This window comes from Danaus plexippus, chromosome 11, assembly GCF_018135715.1.
Source record: "Danaus plexippus chromosome 11, MEX_DaPlex, whole genome shotgun sequence".
NCBI classification, from domain to species: domain Eukaryota; kingdom Metazoa; phylum Arthropoda; class Insecta; order Lepidoptera; family Nymphalidae; genus Danaus; species Danaus plexippus.
This window is the reverse complement of record NC_083544.1, coordinates 2,151,479-2,174,108: the sequence shown is the minus strand read 5'-3', so window position 1 is coordinate 2,174,108 and position 22,630 is coordinate 2,151,479.

The following is a 22,630-nucleotide window of genomic DNA, read 5'->3' as shown; positions in this document are numbered from 1 at the left end:
ACGTTATGTTATCTGATAAAAGAGATACTTGCGTTTTGCATGTCAAAACTTGAATTGTAAGCATTTTTCCGTTTTCACTATTTGGAATCAATTCCATATGAAAACCGAAGAAAAATCCACACGGTTGTGTTGTATGCTATATAAAAATAGTCTAGATTTTCATACGTTAGCATAACAATGTGTAAGTATTCTAATAAAATTCTTATTCAGCGCTATAAAGTACATTAAAAAAAAACGTCAAACTTTTCCGTCAAACATTTCCATATAATACGAAAACTTCGTATGATATTCGGTTAGCAGAATTATATACCTACCGCGTATTGTAAATGCAGAGGAAGTTGATGCGGCGCTGCCTCAAATAGAATAACTTAAAGCCTTAATTCGATTACGCTGCAGCCGGTTATGTATGACAAATATGAATACTTGTGTTTATTAAACTTGCTGGCTCCGTGAAACGCTTTGACTACGTGATGTATTGAAATAATAAAAGTTTCTTTAATTAAAATGCCATGAAAGGAACAAAAGGAAGTGAACACGTGCTTAGCTGGAAGAAATCTGTTTAAGCGTATTTACTCTGCTATGACACATGTAGTGATATGTAACAGGAAGGAAGGGCGGTCCGGACATTGTCCGAAATTCCCTGCCCCTACATTTGTCTTACTTTTTATCCAATGGAGAACTATTATGCTTCAAACGTGTGTTTAACGCACTGCATTTAAGACATTAAGATTCATTCTTGTTAAATGTAATAAAACCTTACTAGTAAAAAGTAACGAAAAATATTAAATGACAGTGCAGTAATAAAAAAAGTTGGTTCTAAATAAACACCCTAAAACGGTAATTGTTTTAAACCATGTGCAATCAGACACTTCTGTCCCGTTCACGACATCAACAAGTTACTGCGGGGGTCAGCTAATATAGATTGATAAGAACTCCGACCATTGACACCGGCCCTTGTAATCTCTGATAACATAGAGAGTATTTTTTCCAAGGAAACATGTGGGAGATGCCAGCGATAACGTTGAAACAATTTAGGGGATAAACGTCTTTACATCCCTATTGTTATGTAGTTATATCAAACACGGGAACTGTAAATAAAACGGGAGATCAGTATCATCTAATATGAAACCTTTATGTATATTTTTATGTGTGTTCCAGCAAATAAATATTTATTCCTTTCATAAACTTACATTCCTTGTGTATTAAAGTTACATAATGTGAAAATGTAAGATATCTAACTATAACTGCATATTGGACGTTAAAATGAACTTAAAATAGACTTCTTGGTGAAAATCATGTTCACGTTTTAATAACGGCATATCGATGTGATCCGCTCAGATCAGTACGATGAGCTCAGTCTTAATAACATCCAACTTCAAATCAGAAACTCATTGACACATAAAAGTAATCCAACTATTTCCAATGAGGTTGCTCGTAAAGAAAAGAGTCCTTTTAAGAAGTCCTAACATCGAAGTTTCGGGAGGTCGAAAGCTAGTTAAAAGGCCGTAAAGGATAAAAATAGGGGTTAGGGTGTGATGTGTCAACTGATAGGAGGAGCTAAATGCAACCGTGACGACCTTGGCTGACTAGGAGTGGAAATGGCTTCCTTCTTTTTAATTATAAATTTCATGAAAGTATTAAAACATTTAGTTTCACTTTCCTGAGCTATGATTATTTATAATGTTATTTTAACTATCAAACTATTTAGTTTGTATTATTTTTTTAGTTTTAAAGTATAAGGAGTATTATTAATGATATCTTTATCCGACTTTTAGGTGATAACGGTGTATATCAGAGTAGTAAAGAGGAGTTTGGCAGTCAAATATCTGAGGAACCTTCTCCACATAAAAGAGCTTGGGCAGTCAGAAAGGTATTGCGTAAAGACAGTCCGCAGAGGAAACCGTTACAAATAACACTGACTACGAGATTTTAAGCGAGTCAATTAGGGATATGGGGATTACGTTATTTACACGTGGAGCATTTGTCTCACACGACCTCTACATCTCTTACTTTAGGTACTTATTTTAATTAGAAGATAAACTTACTACGCATTGAATTGGATTTTTGGAGGTTCCTTATCTTTCATCAGGGTCAAAAGCCTCAGCCAAACAAATGACATTAGCGAGGTAATTATCGTGTGCAAGCAACGGTTCATGCTCCACTGTTCACGAATTGGGGGACCTAATTACGGTTTATGGTGGAAAAAAAATAATTTTATCCTTTCAAGATTAATTTTTTAAATTAAATTAAGAAACATTACGATTTCATTGCAAAAACCTACTAATTTTAAGTCTAACAAATATTCACTATTTCTATGAATTCGTAACACATTTATATTTTCAAGGTTTCAGAAACAGACGTGGTTGCTTATGATCCACCCAACAATAATACTATTCTATAAAATCAAAATTAATACGTTATCATGTCATACTCTAGTCAATCAACAAGTACTAGGTACGTCGTGTTGCATTTTGAGAAAACAATATAAGACACTGCTGCTTGCACATGTCATCATATATAGCATTGAACATAGTCATTTTCACTTTGTCATATCGTATGCAACCTTCACGCGTGTACACTACAGGCGCATTAAATCTTATACAATTGTCGCTCGCAGACTACAGAGGTGCCGCGTATAAAACCACACTCGGAACCAACAAAAAGGCACACTTTTGTTTCTCTTTACGCACATTTTGTCATTATTCGTGGCACGTGGGTGCGAATATATAATGTTTTATTATTAGAGGTTACGACTTCACGCCTTTAGCGGCGTCCGCGTCGTCATACTGATAATACTTTCATTTGTTCCGAGAAGTGGCTATCATTCTTAGCATTTATTTTATTTGACCAAAACAACAGAATAACTTTAATATGGCATGCCTTAAAAATGTTAATTTATATCAAATTGTTTGCGATGTACCTAATTGGATAATAAATTTTCAAATGCAGTCACTTATCACGAGCCATGAAAGCCTACTTCAAAATAATTACACGCAAAACAGTATAAGCGGAGTTTTTGTGGTGGTTCATACGATGAGAATTACAAACGGTGTGAAATTGAAACAAATTTAAAATGTCATTACGCAGATTGTAAAGATTAGTGGGCATCAATCATCAGTGGGTGGCAAGCAGACCGAGGCGAAAATCATAGTCCTCGCGCGTCACATTGACACCCACATCCCGTCATAGAATCTTATAACACGATATACAGATGAACAAATAGGTATAATATATTTACTCACAATATATGTATGCGTCGTAGTATGGAAGAATTCCAAACAAATTATACAAACTCTGGTAAAATTTTATAAAGGCTATAATAGAATATTGGAATAAATCATCCATCTATAATACGAAACGACAAATTGCTGTTCACAACGATGCTGTTCACAACGACATATTTTAATAGTTGCTGTTCTATATTGTTCATAATCATTGACACTGCGCCGGCGCAAGTCAGACTCGTTGCGGGAGACGCCTTCACAATGCACAGGAAGTGTCGGCTAAATCGAATTACACACCGTCATTTGACGGCCATTTTAATGTATTACTATTGTTTTCATCATGACTGTTGACTTTGACGACATTTAATATCAAAATCATGTATTAATAAATAAAGAATAAACTAAACATTAATATCCCAGATACGTTACATGGTTTTATAAACAAAGCTTTACAATATTTTGTTGATTGTTGCCTTAATCGTTATTTTACTGCTGTCCAATCATTCTATCATTTTGTAAAACAGTTGTAAGAACACATATGAAATCAAAAGTATATGGTATTTTTTATTAAAATATACATTTTTGAGTAGTACTTTTTGTTAGTTGATAATTTTACAGCTACAAAATAAAAGTCAGTTTATAAATTGCTTATTCTATCCATTACTGGACTCCAAACTCGTCTCCTTTCCATGTAATGTCTAGTTTATCTATCACTAACAAAGAATAAATACGTGGATTATACACAGGAGCAATTTACTGTGATCGAATGCATTGAGAGTTGTCAAAACATCAAGCAATTTGCACCAGAATATTGTCTCAGCAATATATCCAGCCCACGTGTTCAAAAAGCAATTCCATTCGAATGCCTGTAATGCAATAGAGCTCTGGCTTCTTGGAAGACAGCGGGCACACCCTTATCGTGGCTATAAATCAATATATGATTACAAATTTAATGCTACTGTTGGAGTATAAATCAAAGATTTTAAATTACGAGCCGCGAGCGACGTATCACTACGCGTGAGGCCCCCTAGTGCTGTGCGCTTGTCGACACTCGACACTCGACATAGCGCCCGGCCCGGCCAGGATGCGTAGGCAGAGCTAGGGATGCTTAAATTTTGCATTGACCATATTTAATACACGGCTATACTTCGACGATATACTCTAAATATTTTAAATCACAACAAATACTTTTTTACACATATCGGCCCATGGAAAATTTAGGCGTATTGAATCAAAGTCAATAACAATGTACATATGTTAAAAAAAGACTTTTGACACTTTTTAAATTTATAAAAACACTCGCTGTGTCAATTAAATCTACACCGGAGCTATTTAGAGACATCGAAATCTCAGTATTGTATTGTTGATATACTTTTTGCAGTCAGTCACATCACTTCAGCTATGATATAGTGCGGACAATATCCTCCTTTACTCTTTTCACTATCTGATGTTGTATCGGCGCGAATAGGCGCGTGTCCATCAAAGATAGAAATACAGATGAGAACGTAGAATATAACATTCTGTTAGCAGGATTTATTTTACACACTCTTACAAGTAACCATCGTCGACGAGGACCATTTAAATGAATGGTGGATGTAATGCTTCTATCAGGTCACATTACGGTGAACAGCCTCTTTGAAGAGAAATACTGAAAGCTCTATCAGTATTTCCAGCAGTTAGATGTCTAGGAGTCACTATCCCAGTTTGCTGTACCCAGTTCAGAACTATTGTCCAGGTAAAAAACACTATCATTACTAAATTGATATTTTTAATTCGATTTCTAAAGAGACGCGCCTCATAACAGCCTTAAAATTTTTGTTTTTTTTTTTTTATGCCCATTTGAATGAAAAATTCCACTGACAATAATAGCGTGGACAATATGTCATATTTCCACATTCTTACTCCCTAAAATCATAACGGAATTTGTTGTTTGGTTTGGTTGCTTTGTTAAGACAATATTTTTTTAATCAATTTGTAATCTTGTTTGAAAATCATTATCATCTCCTCTGAGCTTAATATATCCAATGGTTTGGTTTGGATGGTAACAAAGTGACATATTTTAAAGTAACAAAAAGTCCCAATTATAATTGTATCACACATTTACAGCAAGCATTTTTCTCTTTATTCACAAATTATCTTTTAGCGAAGTTACCAGGAACGACATTACTTAGCCCGGCCGCCCGGGGCGAGTGTCATTTCGCCTGTTAACACCGACCTTTATTTTTGTAATGTTCTACCACGAACGCATGAGCGCTTTTGCGAGTACTTTCAGTTACAAGGTCATTAGAATTTAGGACTAGACTTTCATAGAATATAACTTTATGTTATAACAATGTACATAGTTTTAAGCATGAAGTTATGTTACGTTATATGAATGATAATAAAGTTATATTTCTTATGTGCCACCTTTATGGTGAAACCTAATTACCGCCTCAGGCTGTAAATTTGTTGTGATTTCACCCAAAACCTGACTCCGGACCAATCGATCAACAACAGAAGTCAATGATATATTGTAATTTTTTGAAAAATTCACTATAATAAGTTTATCGAGATACGTGAGTTATTGTTCATAATTTGAACCAATCTTCAGTGTATGATCCACTTATATAATTTCAATTTAAATTTGCAAAAGGTTGGCTGACAACAAAATATTTTTAAAAACCATGTGTATCACTTAACAGCAAATAATGAACGTTGTTGAACAAATCGAAAATGAAAACACGCTAATGACAGAGCGAAATCAACGAGCTCCTTCCAAAATTAAACAACGTAAAAAAGCAGACAAACGATCGATCACCGCTAAACAAAACAGAAAAAACCACGTGGATGTATGGAACAAATTAAAAGCTCAGCATGAGGTGTTCAGGCTCGGACCAAGACTTAGGGCAAATATTAAGCCTGTCAGTTTTATGTAATTTGAAGGCTCGTTTTCGAATTATAAGTTATGTTATTGAATGTTTTGGGGGCATGAGCCGTCCAGGCTTCTAACGAGCGAGTAAATATGAAAAAGTTATGTCTTTCAAGAATGTTGCCAATTGAAATTGTGTCAATATAAATACATCGTATTATTTTAAATTATATCAATAACTCAATAGTTAGATGTAACTTTAGAGAATATTTTACGTTGTGGAAATAAAAAAATACTCTGTTCCTCTATTGCGGTTTTTGTTTGTAAATTATGGTACTTTCATCCTTACAGCTTAAAAAGCTCGTAACATAATTCTGACAAGTTTATCACTTATGTTGCTAATAGCACTCAAGAAACCGACGAATTAGATGCAATTATAGAAAAAAAAAATAGCAGTCTCATTGAAGATTATAGATAAAGGTTACGTCAGGTGGAGCAATAGATGAGCCCGGGCCAATGATACAAACTGTTTTTCAATACAAAGGCAATATAAATGCGCTAGTCATGCACTAAATGCGACCTACACACGCACTCAAGGCGTCGCGAGTCGGCCAAAAAGAACAAACAAAAGTCACAAAAGCGCATCATCACGCATCCACAAAATTATTTTCGCCTTGTAACACGTGTCAAGTTTCAATTTTACTAACGCCGAAATTAACAGTGGGCGTAAACAGATAATAGATATTTTTGTTGATAAAAAAGTAATCGATGATCGAATAGAAAGGCATTGTGTTAAAAAAAATCACATCCATTGTTACCTCTGACGGGGTTTTTAATGTCGATATTAAATGGATGTTGTTTGACAAAAAAAATGACTTCATCAATCAGAGATGGTCTTATTCATTGTAATGGTCTCATGCGTCTTGCAATCGCCTCTCGTGATCTGCGATTCTCGGAAGTTTCCAGGGATTTCAACTTGTTAAATGGGATCATTTTTGGATACATCACCATTCATCGTATGATTATTTAGATCATATTATCTTTATATACTATCAATAGTTTTCTGATAATACAGGTAGCGTCTCAATGACGGATAAATTTACATACAATAAAAATGTTTGGATGTATCTGTATCTGTATATTTTTTTTTTTTTAATAAAGTATTTTATTGAAATGTCCATACTATCAGTCTTGATCGCATCTATTCAACTAAGGTTTAGGCTATGAAGGCAAATTTAAAAGTAACAATTTAGTTTTAGCTTTACAATAGAATGAAATTTAATTTCCAATGCTATAATCACAAACCATTCTTAAATATGAAGATTGTTACATTTTTTGTTATAAATTTACCCCTCTGTTAATAATGCTGTAATCATAGGTTCGCAACACAGAGATTCGTTCTCTAAAATGTGCATAACAGTATTACGCAAATCACCGCGTCCATTGCTTCACAACTTCACTTATTAAAATTATGCCACAAAGCTAGAAACGCAATGTATATCAAAGTAAGGGATAGTTATCAAGAATTCTCCTATAATGCTACTGGGTTACTCGTTCTAAGCCAAGCAAGCTAATACAGCCGATTGTGGGGGCCACATAGTAATTATGGCGAATGTACCGTATTTATGTTGACAATAGAAGCGGTTACTGTCTCGGATATTCTCTTGTTTCCAAATGTCTATTTCAACCCGCTTTAAGCTTTGATTAGGCTCGGCTTAAGAGTTGGAAGTTTGTTGTTAATATTAATTACATCGCAAATATAACGCAGATCAAGTATTTGTGCTAATACATTATACTAGAGCTACTACTTCTAACAAGATATTTATATTTTAATGGACAGATATCAATGCGAAGCTTATGCCTACATTTCGCTCATAAAACGCAGCCTTCATTTTAACATTCTCGTATAGATGGGGCATAAATTTAGTTATAGTCTTAACGTAGCATGATTTTTGAGCCCACACGTGGTCGCCCACGCGAGGAGACAAAGCCTGCATTATCATAGCCCGGGGTGCGGCGGGGTGGGGCTGTTTTAATCACATCCCGACGTGCGCTGGCGCATCAATACATAGGACATAATAACCATTTAGGTGATGGAGGTTGTATCTTTTAATGGCAATGATGCAGACTTGGGGAAATTGTTTTATAAATTGCGATGTAACATTCTACCACATTGTAATGGATAAATTTTATATTTGCTAACTTCTATAGTATTGGAAGGATAATATAACAATTAATTAAACAAAATTCAATTCTTTATCAATTCGGTTCTGGACCTCATTCTGCCTTTCGTCACTGAAGAAATAAATAGTGTTTAAAATAACTTTGAACATAATTTTATGAATTAAAGTTTTACGAAACAAAATCGTGAATAAATACATAAGTACAGGAACCGTCTTTAAAATCGGATAAGTTTCTATTTAAGCGTATTAATTTAACTCTCATAACGAATTAATTATTTAATAATTCTTTAAAGCGTAAGGAAATGTTTAAATTTTTTCGTCAGTACAACAAAATCAAGTTTTTAATTATATTATAACCGTATGAATGAACTCGCGCTTCATTCATTTTACAAATCAGTATCAGTAACATGAATGGTTACCTCTGAATGGGACACGTGAAAGCTTATTGACGTTCAGTATGTGCTTGAAGTAAAATGATAAGTATTGCTGACGGTGTTTCAAATACATAGGAAATTGAATCTTAAGCATTATGATATAACTATGAAATCAGCAAAAAAACTTTGATATTAACGACATAAGAAGGGTAATCCAAGATTTAAACGAGTCGTTTTATGTTAAGCGAAACTTAACTTTATAGCGCAACAAACACAGTACGTTATGACCGCAAAATAAAAGTTGGTTATATAAAAGATGACGAATCATCAAAGTTCAAACGCATGTAGTGATGAAGATGACGTACGATAAGTTACGAGAGCCGCAACGGACTTATTGGAAATTGATTTAAGATGCAACGATGAAAGAGAGGATATTGTGATTATTGTTAGGAAGATTTAGATACTGTGAGATACTTGGCTCTTGATAACAGTCACACTTGAAATTAATACTTGTAAGTCTAATCTCAAACCTCGACTTAACTCATTAGAAAATAAACTGTATTTAGAAAATATTAGAGTCCCTTTTGACTAATCTATTGTATTTCGTATACAGTTGTAACACTTATAAAAGTTATGATTTAATAAATTATAACACTCGTGCAAGGATCTTTGTTCGTATCATCGAAATGAGCACGTCTTGTGAGGGCTTGACAGACTTTTTGTGTTACAACTCATCTGCTCTTCAGACAATGACCCACGAATCTTCGACCCGAGACATATCAAAATTATATTGCCAACTGGATGTGACAATATAATACTTATATTGATTAGTAAGTGTCTATTCTTTATCCATGTTCTCATTGAGCCTTATTCATTACGTAATACAGGTCATTATCTATTAATTTCGTCATTATTAATTTATTAAACAGTAATCTATTAGTGTCAATCTAAATATATGTATTTGTGTTTCATACAATGTCTAAGGTTTTGTTTGTAATCCTGCATGTTTGTTTTTGTGTATAGTTTCTTAGTTCAATGTAAAAATACGTTTTGTGAGGTCGCGATCTCGGGCGCGGAGGGCGGTTCGGTGTCGTCTGAACAAAGACGTTTAATTGTCGGTTATCCGACTATAAATCCATACATTATACAACCTCTCATTATTGAACTTATCGAATCATTGTTAATTGAAAATTCAACTTTATTTTTGATATGGTATTAAATTAAATAATAATTAATCGTTCCGGGTGGTTTAGGTATTTGCCATTCAAATAAATTTACCACGCCTAAATAATTGTCGATTTATTTGTGACATGTTATGTGTAATTTTGTCAAATTTTAAAACTGAGAAGACTAAATATTTAATAATTATATTACAACTTCAACTCTTTGTTACCCGGAATTATCTTTAAATATTAAATTTGATGCTATATCTAATAGCTGTGTCACAGTTGTTCGCGGTATTTTCTGTATTAATCTAACGATATATTTCGTGCACAAATCGTGAGCGTATCGTTCGCGCCTCGCTCTCGAGTCGGACGTTGATTTATAGATGCTTTATTTGATTCGATTGTATCATCAGAATATCATAAATCGAGAGCTCCCCAACTTGTTACGTCCCCTCTGTGTCGTTCATATTTTCTATACTCGGTATTTTCCTGATGCCATTATGTCTGTATAGGTGATAACTGAATCCGAGTTGAGTTTGCTTCGGGACTTATTAAGGTATGATGTCACTTTCCTTGTTTAGCAGAGATTAGGATTGGAGTAAATAAGGAAAAACGTTGAAAGAACAAAAAAGTTTTGTGTGAGAAACTTATCGATAGTTAATTGTTTATCGGTAACGTGTGTAGATATTAATAAGGAGCTTATATTTTTCATATATATTCAACATTAATTTAACTCTATAATTGTATGCACATCGGTAGAATAAAATAAAACATTTTTAAGTGACATAATAAGATTGGTGCAGCAAATTGGTGATTTAGAGAAAAAACAGGAAAACAATAAACATGCTTCAAGTGAACTTTCCGGTATAAGTTTCGAACCCCTGTACAAACCACATTTTTACTTGTCCAAATAAATTAATACAGGCGTCTGGGGGCTGTGGACTTGTCAAATTAATTTCTTCCTTCAAGACTATTTGTCTCGTCGAAGGGCAAAAAAACTTCAATATCGATTGTTAGGCCATTAGCTTGTCCGGGGTGAGTTCGGAGAAGACGTTGTGTGAAAATAATTTGTCCTAGACATATTGTGAATTGTGTTTTGCAAAAAAAATTCTAACAATGAAATGTTCATACAAAAAATGTCGCATAAAAACATGTTAAACTTTGTCTCTCTCGTTCTAATTTCCTTGAGTAATAAAATTCGGAACAATTAGATCTTAGACCTGAGTTTAAGGCAAGTGGAATCGTTTTATAGGTAATCAAATAAGGCGGGCGTCACGCACGGCGGGGTCGTGGGCTCCAGAATTAAAGTGCGCTTTTTTGAAAGCACCAATCTTGCCGTCACAGTCGATAAACCAGCATCGTGCCGAATGAGGTCCGCGGTGAGATAGATTTGGATACAAGAGAGTTTTATTAGACGCTATAATGAAATGTGTTTTGACTATGGATTGACAAAAACTCTTCCATATAATAAGTACAATTTAATTCTCTTACAGCCTATATTGGTGCAAATGTGCAGTGAGTAAAGTCATAACAGGAAATATCTTTGAATAAATTTAGAATATTTGTCACACTAATTGCTGTATTAGTTTCTTTATATAATCCATTATATTTTTCATATGCATATGCGTCTGATACGTGTTTTATATGAATATAAAGTTAGCATTTAAATAGCTTTAGGTACATATATACTAATCGCTTATGGTTGTATTTATAACTTCGAGAACATACCTATCTATAAAAACCAAAATTTGGAACCACGTATTTTATCAAACGGCGTGATGTATTCCGCAGGTGGTGTATTACCATGTTATCTAGCTCTGTATTACGATGTCCTCTCAAATACGCGACACTTGTGTCTGACAGTTCGGTTGATATTGTTACCGAGGGTTACTTATTGTTTGGATTAAATTAAATTTAATGCAACAGAGTATTGCGCCATGTATAAATTCATAGTGAATTGTACTCTATTTTAAACAACTGACCATAATAGCACAGATTACTTGTTAACCATATCGGAAGAGCAAATAACAATGATACGTCGATGTTGATTATATTATCATTTTCGTGGAATATCAAAAAGCTGTGAGCGGTGATATAGCGGTAAGGGAAAACTTTGTAACGACAAGCCCGCAGACGTTTACAGGGATTGCGGTTTGCTGAAGGTTACCCTCATGATACTCGGTTATTGTTCAAGTTGTGATTGTTGTTTTGAAGCATTTTCTGTCTTAACATAATAAATAAATAGCCGCAATGAAGCCTGAGAATGCGATCTTTATTTATGACTAACAGAAAAGAAAGCATCTTATCATAAAATGACAGAATAATATTAATGAAATGTCGTGACCTAATTTATTGTGATTTTCTCCGACTCAATAGTTTACAAACTAAGTCAATCAAACAGTATTTCAATGGTTTTTGTAACATTGTTATAACTCCTAAATTTTTTTTATTGAGATCGCAATAAAATGACTTACGGTTGTTTAAATTTAAAGTAAAACTCATTGTCACCTATGTATTTTGCGATCTGTAAGGGAAGCAGGAATATATCCTTGTACGAATCGATTAATACAAATAAAATATTAGTTATAATTGTATTTTATCCAATTCTAATATGTAAAATGTATAGAAAATTACAAAGACAATTTTTGTTTTAAATTTATTTTTGTATACAAAGTGTTATTTTCAAAAGCAGAATTCGTGATCAACGGTTTGTATAAATATTTTTTTTTGCATTAACATACGTATATATAAACATATTCAATATACAGCCGCGAAACAGTTTACTTTTCTAGTTATAATACTTTTTATTTCAAACGAAATCATCGCATCTTTCAGTGTTCATCCATCATGGACCACAGCCTCCTTCCCCTCTTCATAATTTGATTTCAACAATCTGTCGCTTCGCGGTCTCCCTTATTAATATACATAATTTTTTTCTGTTTCATTTGTCAAACGTAATATCCAAACTTCTATCGGATTTGATATGTGCTGTGTTTAGCAATAATTTGTTTTACAGTGGATAATTAAATTATATTATTGTGTATCATGTCGCCTGAAACTATATTTTACATTATAGTTAAGACAAAAAACTATTATCGGGAATTATTTAACGACATTATCTATTATATACATATAATAGATAATATTTTTTTATACAAATGTGTCAAAAAATTAACAAGAAGTTGATAGATAGTTAGATACAATAAAGTAATTAGAACATATAGTTTGTATAGACACTGCAATCTGATATAATACAATATTTTCCATATCAGAGTTCAAACAGACAAGATATATTATTTTGTTATAGAGGGACGTCTGTTCATCAGTCAATAAATTAGAAGCGGTGCCGAATCAAGAAAACAATAAGCGCAAAACAGAAGGGTTCTTCTGTGTAAATAACCCGACCCTACCAATTAGACAGGGTATGTGGCATATTAGATTAGCTGCACTATTGTGATAACATATTATCCAATATATAAGGCATAACATCATAGAGCCTTCAAACGGAACATTATCAAGTACATAAAGACGACTACATTTATTCTGCTCAAGCAACAGGCAGTGGATACGTTCTTAATATTTGAGCCCTGTTAAAAATTTTATAATGTGTGTTTCGTATTTTCTTTTCCTTTTATATTATTAAATAACATAAAAAATATACCACGTAATTAGGCATTAAGACATGTAATTAGAGAGGCAAGAATTAATAAAATAATATCGTAACGGCAGTTCAAATAGGTTATGATTTTTAAAGGCTGACGTGTTATTAAATGATTTTAACAATATAAATTTGTCTTAATGATAAATATTATATAGGAATTATTTAAAACAAACAAAGAAACTCTTAACGTACAATGATTGAACATTCTCCCTAAAGTTAATTGTGGTAATCTTGTTAAATTTATATAAAAGTGTTGACATAATGGCTGGGATTAGAGGTAATTCGGCGCGACGAGAGAACAGTCACTGGAAATTGACCACATATGGCGTACAAAACACCCTAGCCACCATCAAGACTTACGCTATCAGAGACAAATGACAATTAAATGTAAACACAACTCTATGCACTTGATATAAGCTGTAATATTGAGTGCATTTATATGCTTGAAGCCATTGAAAACTATAGTTGGATTAATAATTCATTTTAATTTGTTGCAAATAAATCGTTGTCGATATTCGGTTGTAAAACGAAATTGTACCGAGCCCTCATATGTACCAAATGTTAGGATTAAGTTCGTTTTTAATGTACCTTACGATATTTGTTTTATTTATTCAGATCTTTACATAATTTAAGTTAAAAATTCATTGACTAATTTTTCTTTGTTTCGTTATTATCATATTTTTATAATATTATGTAATAAATGGCATAAATAAAAATTTATTTAAAGATACTTTAAAATAGATTTTATATTAAACAAACATTATATGTGATATTAATAGTGCCTAATGTTTCATAAAAAATATATAAATTATTTCAAAACCATATTTCAGTATTTGTAATATGAATTCTAGCCGGATATCAATTTAATATAGTAATAGAACACTGTACGAATTAGAGAAGATGCTATTTACTTAATTGTGGAAGGAGCAGTTTAGGTTTTACTTGTAAAAGAAAGCCATACTTGAATCCGATTGACTACCTTTAAACGAGATGCCACCCACTGATTCCATGATTCTACAGTGTCATGACACACGACGTCAAGAGTGCAAACTTCGATGCACTACAAACATACAGATACAGCACGCCGCGTCCTTATCTCAATGTAATAAAGTCCATTTATGTTAAAAATATGTGCAAATATTCTATATCATGCCAAGCGAGCGATTTTCAAAAACGTCACTCAAGTCCCATATTTCGCTGACGATGCGACGTAGGCACAAAGGGATGACATTTGCTCATTTTACAGAGTAAGGAATTAAACTTCTATTTCGTTATAATAAAGAACATGTTTCCACGATGTAATTTTAATTACAGAAGTCGCTGATAGTATAAGTAATGCTACGCACTGGGAAATTTATAAGTCGTAAAATATATAGTGATATGACTCCTTCTTGATATTAAAGAATAACTTTTAGAAAAGTCTGCTGTATTTTACATAAACAAAAACAGTTTCGTCTATTCTTTACTCGGTAAACATGGTACGTATCAGTGTGACGAACAGGTCAATATTTACTTTTTGAAATCATTGCAGCCCCATCCCTTATTACATTCAAATAGACAACCACATTACCAATCACATGGCGGCAAAAATGCAAGAATAAAACAATTTGTTTGCTTTAAAATGTAGGCAGGAAAAAAATATTGTTAGCGGCGAGACGAACAAAGGGTCTATTTAACCCTTAAATCCAAACACGTCCACAGCATATCACAGACTATAATAATGTGCATATTAAAAAGTTAATTTTAAACGCATGTAAAAATATTTTGCTGCTATTTTTTCATCTGTGGCGCATGTGGGATATAGCGTATAGGTGATTCAAATAGAGACAAGCGTGACGAAAATTGTGTGGGGTATAGTGATGCAACCCTTCCATACTTGCACCGCACAATCCGCACAGGGTTGCTGCAGAAAGGATCAAAACATCTTGATATTGGCATTATAATTTAGACGATTGCTAAAAATATATGTTTTGTTCCTTTCAATATTATATTTTTAGGACTACCGTCATTTAAATGTCAAGTATCCTTATTCCATTGTCATAAGCAATAATATCGGCGAGATATTTTTTATCTTAAAAGAATTTTTATATGAGTGTATGTAATTACAGGAAATAATCACTACTTTTATATCTCGCAGATAGAAAACAATACGTTTAATTATTAGTAAATAACTCGACAAGCAATAAAAAGTTACTGTGTTATCCGAAACTCTTTGGAGTGTATATGAAACATGATTGTAACTATTTTTGTCTAACAGATTAAATTTAATCTAGTATCAAGAACGTTTGTCGTTTTACATCTACCCCCCGTAGAAGCGTGAAATTCGTACAATAAATGCCTTTGTATTGCGGCGGGGCGCTGTTGACTTTTCGATGAGATCATACAATGAGGTTTTGGACCTCTTTGGATCACTTTTTAACTTTTGTTTATAAAAATATTTGTGGTCAATGTTTAGACTAAGCTAATACAGTTATAAGTTAATTAAGATCCATGGTGAATGTCAATAAATTAATAACACGAGCTCTTCTTAAGCAACTTTAAATATGAAATAAATGATAACATTCATTACAAATTCTTGGTTTGGAGAGGAGATTTTTGAAAATGACATATTAAGCTCTCTGGAAATAACAATAGTTTTAAGAGTATGCACTCTTTAGATTAAAAATATTGAAAAGGTTATATTTCATGTTTAAATTTTTTGGGCAATATTGATTTAAATTAAATTAATATTTCGATGTCATTGTTAGTATATCATATTTTTCCTTCTGATACATATATATATAAGTCTATAAAGCTATACATAAGAATAGTTATGGGATATAGGTTGTGTTTATAATCTATTTTTCATACAAAAAATAATAATACAATTTATGGTTTTGACTTATATTAATTTCATAAACACCTTTAAATATTCCAGCATAAGTTACATTTGACTTTTACTTTCGAGTGCGGATATCGTAACAGTTAAATACCTAATGGAATCTCAGACTTTCCCTAGTATTCATTGTAATAAAACTAATATTTTTCCGATTAACTACGAGTCTATAATTATTTTTGACAACATATTCCCGACGTTTTGGTAACTTTGCAACCGTCATCACGTTCAGTTTAGATGAGTTATCTTATTAACATTCTCACAAACGCGTAGTAAATCCAAAAACTGTAGTTTTATATGAGTAAAATACCTATTAAAAATGTTAACAAGTACCTACTGCATAATACAATTAGTATTGGAAGCCTGCGTGTGCTGTTGAAGGTTTTTGACCAAAAATCTTCACGAATTCAATTGCCATAAAAGTCTTATTGTCCTTTATATTTTTGACGGAAGACACTTTTTATATGACATACCCTCAATGCTGGAAGCAATTTAAACGAACGAGTAATGCAGGTGCAGAGGACGGTTGCGATATTGTTGATTGAATTAAACAAGTTTTTGTACTTTTAATATATATATATTCGTATTTATAACATATATATTGTAACAATAAATTTCTACAAACGGTGTCTGGAAAATCTGATGTTTGTACACGTGTACACAATATTTCTATTCCTGTAACGAGTATTTATAAATATTAACGTAAACAAGATTAAAAACAATGTTTACAATAATACAGTATAATATTCATACCCTAGTTAATTTGTTTTATTAAAACAATTTTTATAAAATTTTCCACGACCCGTCTCGTATTCGTCGCGTCAGACACGTTATTGGCCTCGGAGTCGGAACACATTTTACAGCAATGTTTTTATTTAATTCTTATTATCGTTTTATTATACAAGTGTATTGTTAACTAATGCTCACACCTTTTTTTACGTTCCATCAACACTTCTGTATAGCTTAAGAATCTAAGTATTTCATTTCCCCCAGCACGTTCGATAAATATTGAAAAAATGCTTTTTAAATATTTATAACGATATGTTTAACTTGTATTTTCGTACAATGTACATGTTTGATTATTTGCTTAGCAATTATATAAGGTGGCAACCAGAGGTTGTAGGAAAACTACGAAACTTACTTATACGTATATTATAATAAAAATTACATATTAAAACTTATAACCTAAACCTAAGACTACACGATTGCCCCGATGTTAGATGTTAGGATAGCAATACCATCCCGTAGCTTGTTTGGTATCAGGAATCAGCGGAGTTCAACCCGCGGAGTCAGCTTCGTCACTCGTTATATGATATTTTATCCATACAACGATGTTGCCCCGGCGATGTTCATTTATTTTATAAAATAAAGCGCGTACGTAACAAAGCTTAATATTGAATAAAAATAAATAATAATTATAATTGCAGTATCGCTTTGTTTTTGTTGTCCGTACATATGTAATTTAGTTTAGGATTATCTTCTTGCAACTTGTAATGTGTTAATGCAATTATTACTGATGATTATTAAATTTACCATAATACATTTCACTGGTATATTGAAGTAAAATTATATTACAGATACTCTTTTGCAGCAGCGTTTCGTTCGTGTACATGTATGTATATAACATTGTAAGTAAGGACTGCTTGTAGTTAATAAGTATTGTAGCTGACACATTTTAACTTATATTAAAAACAAACATAAATTTAAATGTATTTTTAAAAGATTCCCTTCCGCCATACAGTATCTACATTTTGTATATGATACAGAACGATCGCTTTCCGCCCGTTTTTTTATTATTGGTTTTCTTAATCACAAACAATGTTTCATAAATACATTATGGAAAGAATATTTTTTTCGCAATAATTAACAGCCTACAAAGGTATAGCGAATGATAGGATCGTTAATATCAGAGTCGTCAATGATATTGTGAGCCGCAGTCACTCCAAGCTCGTCGGAATTCGCCGTCTATTAATCAAGCAACACTTCATCGTGCGATTATAAGCTTTTAAATAGGGAGGGTGCAGCTCTATATAAATTAGCAAGCGATGAAAACGTGGCTCTAGTGATGACAAACGTCGATGAAATCCTGCCTTTGATTTTATAGTCGATGGAATTAAAATTTTGTTACATTCAATTTTGTTTCAGATTAAACCTTATGTATAAAAAACTTAAATTATTTAATTTACAATAAATTTTCAACTCCTTTGATTTTTTTTTTCGTATCATAATATAATAAAATTTAAGTTTTTGAATTTAATTTTAAATGAATCAGTATTAGAAGTAATTATAACAATATTTAATAACTTCCCAGTTGTTGCAATTTGAATTCAATATAAAATTTTATCGAATGTTTAAATCGACAGTTGATCATCACAGATTAACCCTTCCATGGTCTGCAGTGCCCGGGGCGCAGCGAAACAGTTAACTAAATTAAAGTGAGTGTGAAGACCGCTGCAGGGTTAACTATTCCATTTCGTTTATTGCGCACAATTCTCTTAACCCTTCGCTGCTTAATAAAGATATAGAGGCCTATTAAGAGTGACTGAGAATGCACTTTTAAACAGTCATTTCATAAAGCCATAGGGTACAAAGCACCCTGTGGGAATCGTTGTCTAATTACCGACTAAAACCAGCATTTTCTTGGAATTCTTAAGACCCGTATCGAAGTAACATCTGTGTTTTCTTAGCAGGTGATTGGACGCAGTTTTACATAGCTTGCTTAACTACCCTCATAGTTTTAATTAATTCAAAATGTAATAATCATTACCAATCATCATAGGCATACTAAATGCAATTTTATTTTACTAACCAGGTGACGGTAAAAAACACATTAGTTGATTTCTTCTAGTAGAACTGCTTATCGGATATTTTTTTGTTATATCTCATAGGTTATATTAGGTATTTATTATGTATTTCAGAGCAAACAGGTGAAATAGGTTCCACTAATAGCATATGATGAATGTTAATTTAACCCGAAAAACCTTCTACCGTCGCATTGGTATGCCATTTAATGGATTAGCGGTATATCTTTGCGAGTGCAAACGAATCCATTATCTGCATTTTAGGATTCATCGGAATTGGTAATATTTACACGACTTTCAGTTTTGAGAGGCTTTTTGGTAAATTAATAACGTCCGATATCAATTTTGCCGTCCGGATGTTTTATATTAATACACCTGTCAATATCAATCGCAGATTGTTAAACCAATGATGATAGACGTCTCTGAGCTTACCTTTGTTTATTTGACTTGAATAATATCGATTTATATATTAAAATTTAATCATTAAATGTCCCTTGTTAATTCGATATCGTTGGAGTTATATAAAATAATTCTTTTAATAGAAAATTTTATTCATTTTATTAGACTTGCAAACTTCATTACGTATTTTTTTTTCTTTTTATATATATTTTTTTAATAGTCTATTTTAATTTCTACGTTTTCTCTTATAATAAACATATTATTTTGAAACCGATGGTATTTTAATTAATAGAAGCCCACTGTTATTTCTATACTCATTGGCTGTTCGGTAAACAGCGAGGCACTATCAGTCATGACTATGCATAAGCTCACGAATTTGCGTATGCATATATAATATTATCCCGACATATCCAGACGTGAATACGGACTGTTTATAAACAGAAATGGGATTTGTCGGAACCGTTTGTAATGACATACAATTTTTATACTTTCAATGAAATTTCCATTTTATTAAGCATAGTTTTTTCTTGACAGTAATCATTGTATTATAATTATCATTACCAGTAAAAAAGATGGTTTGAAAATCTTAGTTATATTGATATAAATTTGAGTTCCCATCTAGAGATCCTTTTGTATGTCTTTAGATAGCATATTTAAATATTGAATAAGCCCATGTATATGTAATACATTATCTGTTGTATTTTTTTTATAGCATCCAGACCAGCTGGGTCCAAACCAAGCTATGGCAAGCCGTTACCGAATACCTAGAGGATCGCCAATTCTTAAAACACAGTCTTGGAACGAATAAATTTGAAATTTTTCAGTCTTTGGTAAGGGGTGCAATTTAGTAATTAATTGTATAAAGAGCATCAAAATGTAATAATAGGTAGGTATAAGGTAAGGTAAATATGCAAGCTAAGGTAAAAGGTGGTTTAAGCATATAGTAGTTCAGCATAATTTTTATATGTAACATATCTGTCTGATTTAAGCCATTTAAATATATGTTAAAACAAATTAAAAAATTCTTAAATTAATTATTATTACATAAATAAATATTATTTAATTGGAATAATGGCACGAAAAATAACTATTTGGATACGGTAAATATAAAAAAAATAACAATGTTCTCATTATAAATTAGCACATCCATTGCAGGAATGACTCCTTGGCCTGCCCACACAGCTGACAGTTTTTCACAATCATCACAAGTAGAAAGTGTAAAACAATGCGTCTGTACGTCACAATGGGCATTGTTCGTTATTGAGTCACGTAGCGTCCTAAATGTCGTGGTAGACTAGACTGTACATATGTTAGGTAAACAGCGGTATAAGCATACATGCGACGGCCTTAAGCATTCATACTCTGCCACCCATAGACTAAATGTTCTCTCGTTGATAACAAGACATCCAATAAAACAAATACGAGAACATGTTGCAATTCGCAAATAAATAAAATGTATGAAACCTTAACTTGTCGCGATCATTGATAATAATATTTATATACATGGAGACTGTTAAAAGACTGTAATTCAGAATCCCATCAAGTTATATTGAAACGAAATTATTAATTGAAGAATTTCATTATTATTTCTATATATTTTCATAAAATTCCGAACGTCACTTAAAAAAATAAATAAAACGAATAAAAAAACGCATTCTATATTCAAATTATTAATTTTAATTATATTATTAGCTACACCCCAAAATAAATAGAAAAATCACGTCAAATCCACTAGCACTTTTATCACGCGGGACAAATGAAAACGGAATGGTTTTTCCATTATATAAAGGGTTTCTGAATGATATAAGGTTTTCTGTCGCGTAATTGTTTCCATTCGGACCGGGATCGGATAAATCAGATAGGAGGAATAAAATGTGTCCAGCGGTCGTGTTGCGGGGCTGGCCTCCTGTCAGGGGCCGAGTAATAATAGTTTAGTGTCATTTCATATAATACGTTACACAAGAACAGATACTCGCCCGTATGTATTCATTAATATTTATTTTTAAAACACAAAAATATTATGAGATTTAAAAATTTTGTATGGAAAAATACAAAGATAAAGATGTTTAATTTAGTGTTTGACTTGATGAATACATGATTTGAAACTTTTTTATTTATTTTTTATTTATTCAATTTAGATGTTATAAAATTTACTTTGTTTTAAAGGCATTATCCTAGATTTAATTCAATATCCAATATAAATTACACGTTAAGAAAACTTCCGACACTTAGAATATGTTGCTTTCGCAATGGCCATCCGATAAACTTCAACAACTATTTCACATATATATTTGTGATTTTATTATATAATATCTTTATTATGTTATTGTGAGGCAAGGAATCTTGCTCTTCAGTTGCTAACATTCCAAAATCAAACCACATTAGTTACAGTCAACATAAAGCCTTAGGCTGTTATATTTGGACAAATCTCGTGGGCGTTTCGTCTGATTACCACCTTTTTGCGATCTCGTTCATTGAATACAAAGCCACTGGGAAATGAGAATACAGTTGAGAAAACAAATAAAAGTACTGCCTACATTGTACATTCGATTTAAATCTAGATTGAGTTAAGTGTATCCGATTTAATACTTTCTGATTCATCTTAAAAATATTAACAATAAATCCCATTGGCCATGTTATATTGAATTATTATCTTAAAAGCTTATTTGTCTTTGCTACGTATTGTTCATATGTGTTTAAACATCTCGAGGTTCTGTTACACTGTCGCTTGCTCCACATTCCTTAATTAAATTTTTGAATTCCTCAAAGATGCAATGAATTAATAATGAAATGCTTACGTTCATGAATATTAAAATTTTGCTACTCTTTGAATAATTTTCATGATTCTCTATTGTTTTTACTATTATTGACCATCTTAACACGCATATGCATCTAAAGGTTAGACACCACAACAAAAACAACCAACCCCATTTGTTATTACCTTTTAAGAGCGCCACGCCTTTCGTGGTTTGCGGTCGGCTGAATAAAAAGCTCATACAGGGAATTTATTTCAATGCACGTGAAACAGTATTTAGCGTTCGTTTTAGTATTCCTGGTATTGTGACTGTCCTGTTTTCATGTGATTTTAGTATGTGTATA